The sequence below is a fragment of the Myxocyprinus asiaticus genome, chromosome 28, assembly GCF_019703515.2.
Source record: "Myxocyprinus asiaticus isolate MX2 ecotype Aquarium Trade chromosome 28, UBuf_Myxa_2, whole genome shotgun sequence".
Lineage (NCBI taxonomy): Eukaryota > Metazoa > Chordata > Actinopteri > Cypriniformes > Catostomidae > Myxocyprinus > Myxocyprinus asiaticus.
Window position 1 is genome coordinate 21,632,422 of NC_059371.1, and position 6,000 is coordinate 21,638,421.

Consider the following 6,000-nt stretch of genomic DNA (forward strand, 5'->3'; position numbering starts at 1 on the left):
CGTTTTTAAATCACAGAATGATCAACCTGATTGGCTTGCGTCTCTCGCTCTGCGCGCGTGCAGCCTATCCCGTCGCGTGACACTGGAAAGTGGGCCGAGCGTTTTCAAGCGAACATTATTCTCATCGCAGGAAGAGCCGCGTTCACGCGAGGGGGGGCTTTCTTTCTTACAGAAAAGAGAGAGAAAGAGAAAGACAACACTGTGTCCCAACACTAACCCGTTACCAACACTACTCACCACCATAAATATTGATAACTGACAGACATATCATTAATGTCGGCGTGTTAGCTGTGTAAAACGACTCCAAAACACTTGAAGCGGCACTTGACTCTCATCTGCTAACCGCCGCTGCTCAATTACAACGTCTCAAAACACAAAATCTCTGATGTTGTAGAGAAGGATTTCAGGTAAGTTCCGCCTTTGACCGTCTCGTCGTACAGGAGATGATCGTATTAGCGTTTGGCTCTTGTAATTAGCTCAGCTTGTTAATCACAGACGCTATGAGCTGTTGTTGAAGAGGTGTTGTGGTTTGATAACACAAGAGACATTAGCAAGCAGGCTAACATCATCACCATCCTCCTCCTCATCATCAGTGTGTGTGTGCCAGCAATGACAGTGCTTTACAAAGATACATCTCTGATTTATTCATTTACGTATTGATCAAATCATAACACCGCGCTATTAAGTCAAAGAGGGACAGTGAACCCGGTCAGTGCTGTTGGAGAGTTGGACTGCATTGAACTTGATAGTTTGGCTCATGTTTTTATTATGGCTTGCATTCGAGACTCACGAGCGCTTTGTTGGCAACTTGTGCTCACGCACAGGCACGCATGCATCACTAGTTGGCAGGATTTAATTGCTCTTACCCGCATTACGTTGATCCGCTGAGATGCTGTCCTTAAGATTATTGTAAGAAACTGAGGTTGCCCCAGAGATTTAGCCTCGCCTCTCTTGCTTTTTTGTATTCAAGTCTGGTTGCTAGACCACATAGTTTTATTGTCAAATGTGTCCTGGGAGGTCAGCTACCAGTATTTGCTCACCTTGTTTGCTATGTGTCTGGCTTGTCAAAGGTGTGCTTTGAAAGATCAGTCCATTGTTTTCATGCTGGTTGCCAAGAAGGTTCACTGTTTGTCATTGCGATGTAGGTTTATTGGTCGAACTGCCAATTTACTATCTATGCAGCTTTCAAAATAAACCACCCTTAAAAAAAAAAAAAAAAAAGATAAAAACACAAATGAAAGAGAAGTTTTAAAGGGATAGTTCACCCAAAAATGAAAATTCTCTCATCATTTACTCACCCTCACACCATCCCAGATGTGTATGACTTCCTTTCTTTTGCTGATCTCAAAGATTTTAAAAATAATATTTTAGCTCTGTATGTCCTCACAAAGTGAATGGTGACCAGAGCTGTGAAGTTCATAAGGGACATAAAGGCAGCATAAAAGTAATCCATTCAACTCCAGTGGTTTCTTCAATGTCTTCAGAAGTGATATGATAGGTGTGGGCGAGAAATGGATCAATATTTAAGCCATTTTCTACTGAAAATCTACACTTTCACTTTCACATTCAGCCACCTACTGTTTGGGGCTGGTCAAAGGTGGAGATTGATTGTAAAAAAGGACTTAAATATTGACCTGTTTCTCACACACACCTATCACATTGCTTCTAAAGATATGGATTTAACCACTGGTGTCTAAAAGTTGCTTTTATGCTGCCTATATGTCCTTTTTGGACCTTCTGAGTCGCTCACTATTCACTTGCATTGTGAGGACCAACAAAGATGAGATATTCTCCCCAAAATCTTCATGTGTGTTCTGCTGAAGAAAGAAAGTAATACATATTCAGAGATGGCATGCGGGTGAGTAAATGATGAGAGAATTTTCATTTTTGGGTGAACTATCCCTTTAAACAGGTGGTTGACACCAGCTGTTGTCTTTGTGTTGTGAGTGTTAATATGTATGTTAGCAAACATATTACTTAAAAGAAACATTTCTGTTTAATAGTGTTGGGCTTGAGCAACAAGAAAGGAAAAGGTTTATGTAGGTATAATTTATGATAGCTCATGCTTCTATTGTGTATTCAGTATATCATAAACATGCTGGATGGCTTTTAAATGTTACATTTTTTTAGCTTTCACTGGGGATTCAACATAATTAACTGCATGGCTAATTAATAAAATGCAAGGCCCAGGTTGTGAGCTCATCTGCGGATGTGCACACACTCTTATGTTTGCTTTGAAAAATAAAAATCTGTCTTTTAGAGAGGAAACTGATTTTCAACATGGCAGTTTTCACCATTATCTGATTAGATTTAGACACCACAGTTATAAAGATTTGTCACATCATCATTTTGATAAACTTTCTCGGATGGTTTCTGTAGAGCCGCTTATTTCAGCTGTCATACTTAAAACACTGCTCACTTAATTGGAAATGTACTGCATAAGATCATAATCTTGTCATTGTTTTCCTTGTTCATTCAACATGCAGTAAACACAGGCTGAATTGTACGGCCACCTGCCACTGTGTTGCACTTAGGGACCAAATGGAACAGCTTGTGATTGGAGGAGGGTGAAGAGTATTTTTTGTGGTCATTTTCCCCCTTCCTTTTGCCAACCAATGACTAATTTCTCCACTGTATTTGTACAGGGTCAGAAAATCGCTCATACAGCACGTAGCCAAGCTGTTCTACTTTGCTAAACGATTTGATGTGTAGCACTGTTATTTCATCCTTCTGGACATATTCACATGTATTGCTTTTATCTATTTATTATCTGCATGCTGTTGTTGTTTGTTGTGATACTTTGTGATCTTACAACACAGATGCAATTGAGCCATTGTTGCCAATGTAATTTGCAGACTTGCAACGTGAAGTGATATTCTCTTTAAAAATAAAGTTGCAATGACTTTGCTTTATGGCTAGTCCTTAACAGTGATTTTCAGCACCATCTATCTGGGTTATGTGCTTATCTAGCAGGCTAAAAGGAAGTTAAAGACAACCAACTAGGCCGAGATTATCACATGAGCTTCAGTTGTTATGCTTCGAGTAAAGAGTGCAACCTCAAAGCTGATGTCATCCTATTTAACAAAGCTCTTGTGTTTTTTTAATGAAGAGCATATTATTGAAACATGACCACGGGTCATGCAGCTTCTTAAGAAGATTGCAGGTTCTTTAGATTGCTGTATTTGCATACTGATCACACTGTGAATTCAGCGACAATAAGTCAAAAGTTCTTCAGCTAAAATAAGTCTGTGCTTATTTACTGAAATTCGAATCACTGTTCTCTTTAGTGGTCGAAGCTGGAAGTGTTGTTGAATGAATGGGCACGTGTCAGCTACGGTTTCCAGGTTAAATGTCCACAGAGTGGTGCCAAAAGTGAGTTGTTTTTAGTTGTAAATGATGTAATGCATATTTTATTAACCCTAATCCAAACCCCAACACTAAACCTTACTGTCAGTGGAGTAAAAATATATTTTTGCAACCTTGAAAATAGCTTTTATGTGAACACTATTACTTCCAGAACCCATGTCTCGGAGACTGATAATTCTAAACGCTAAGTGTAGCACTAGAGGGAAAGGTAATCCTAGTTGAAATGATCCAAAATGTCTGATTGGGCATCGAGTAATTCAGCAGTATGGGGTCGATTTCAGGGTGCATGGACTTTCGGAAGCTAAATGTTGATTTCCTGTGTGATCATGTTGGTATTTCAGCACAGTAGTCAAAAGCTCTTTTCTAAAACCAGGAAAAGTGAGCATTTTAGGCTAAGTCATCATAGTTCCAAAAGGTAGGCAGTAGCGCCTAATTATTTTGTCCCCTTAGATACAGTTGAAGTCAGAAGTTTACATACACCTTAGCCAAATACATTTAAACTCAGTTTTTCACAATTCCTGACATTTAACTGTAGAAAACATTCCCTGTCTTAGGTCAGTTAGGATCACTGCTTTATTTTAAGAATGTGAAATGTCAGAATAATAGTAGAGAGAATGATTTATTTCAGCTTTTATTTCTTTCATCACATTCCCATGGGTCAGAAGTTTACATACACTTTGTTAGTATTTGGTAGCATTACCTTTAAATTGTTTAACTTGGGTCAAACGTTTTGGGTAGCCTTCCACAAGCTTCTCACAATAAGTTGCTGGAATTTTGGCTCATTCGTCCAGACAGAACTGGTGTAACTGAGTTATAATAACTGAGTAATTATAAAAAAAAAATAAAAAAAACAATTATAGGTTTGTAGGCCTCCTTGCTCGCACACGCTTTTTCAGTTCTGCCCACACATTTTCTATCGGATTGGGGTCAGGGCTTTGTGATGGCCACTCCAATACCAAGACTTTGTTGTCCTTAAGCCATTTTGCCACAACTTTGGAGGTATGCTTGGGGTCATTGCCCATTTGGAAGAACCTGTTTGTGACCAAGCGTTAACTTCCTGGCTGATGTCTTGATAGATCTCAATATATCCACATAATTTTCTTTCCTCATAATGCCATCTATTTTGTGAAGTGCACCAGTCCCTCCTGCAGCAAAGCACCCCCACAACATGATGCTGCCACCCCCATGCTTCACGGTTGGGATGGTGTTCTTTGGCTTGCAAGCCTCACTCTTTTTCCTCCAAACATAATGGTCATTATGGCCTAACAATTCAGTTTTTGTTTCATTAGACCAGAGGACATTTCTCCAAAAAGTAAGATCTTTGTCCCCATCTGCACTTGCAAACTGTAGTCTGGCTTTTTTATGGTGGTTTTGGAGCAGTGGCTTCTTCCTGCTGAGCAGCCTTTCAGGTTATGTCGATATAGGACTCATTTTAGGGGTGTTTAATCACGATACGATCTTATATGGATTTTCTTGACCTTGGTAACTTAGAACGCTGCCATTGAAGGCAGCTGCCTTTATAGGGAGTGAGGCAGCTCACTAGGTTTTAGAAGAGACCCAGAAGCTTAGAAGAGGATAGAATAACTCTAATTTTGCTATTCTCTTATGGTCTTATTTCACTTTACTTTGCATAATGCAACAAAAAGAAAGTGTGTGGGAGTCTAACAATGTGGGAGAAAGCTATTAGTAATCATTCTCTGCTGGCCAAAGGGCATGAGAATACTCTCAAGGGTATCACAGAGCAGCTATGTAAACTGTTGAACAAAATCAGTGTCACACTGACTCACAGCTGTGCTCATTTTTCATCACAAAAGCGATGGTCTATATTATTTGCCATCCATATAGACCTGGCTCAGCTTTTGAAAACAGGTTAAAGCACAGCACATCCTTCTCATTGTAGAAACGACACTCAATTCAGCCGCATCCGCCTTTTGAATCTTGTTTGCAGAACACCTCGCAGTCAGAGTGCCTGTCATTTTCATATTTCACTATAATAGTGATGAAGATACATGGCAGTGCTGAGGATCCGCCGTTGGCTTTCAACAACAGAGAACGTTCTCATGGATGAATAGCTCACATCACTAATTCTTCTTTATTAGTACCGTTTAATGCTGAAGATCACTGCTCCTTTGTGAAGTGAGATGTAGCCTGCTGTGTACAGTTGCACTTTGCTGTATTATCTACATCAGTCAAGCTGTCTGCCACGATTCTACGTTCTTGCACTCTTTTAGAATAGAGGCAGCAATCGGGGAAACGCTGACAACAGAAGTAATCTGGTTAGCGTTTTTGGAATGGCGTGAAAGCTAGAGTGTGCCCTGAATCCACCCAAGAGGGCAATTTGGAGCAGCTGCTGCTAGGGCTAGTGTGAAGCAATCATGGAGAGAGCAGTAAATAATGGAAGACATTTCCTATGAAGTGTCAGTCAGGCGACTGGAGAAGAGATCCCATGTGGATGCTGGTGTGCTCTCTGCCTCAATTCTCTGAGCTGATTTGTCAATATTTAGGCAGAGAGAGACAGCATTTACATAATGCTTCTTCATACTGACACTCTGTTCCTTTTGATCCAAGGCTTGATTTGTGTCAGATAGTTGACCGACCTGGTGAGCGGCATGTGGCTCAGCACTGACTGTAATA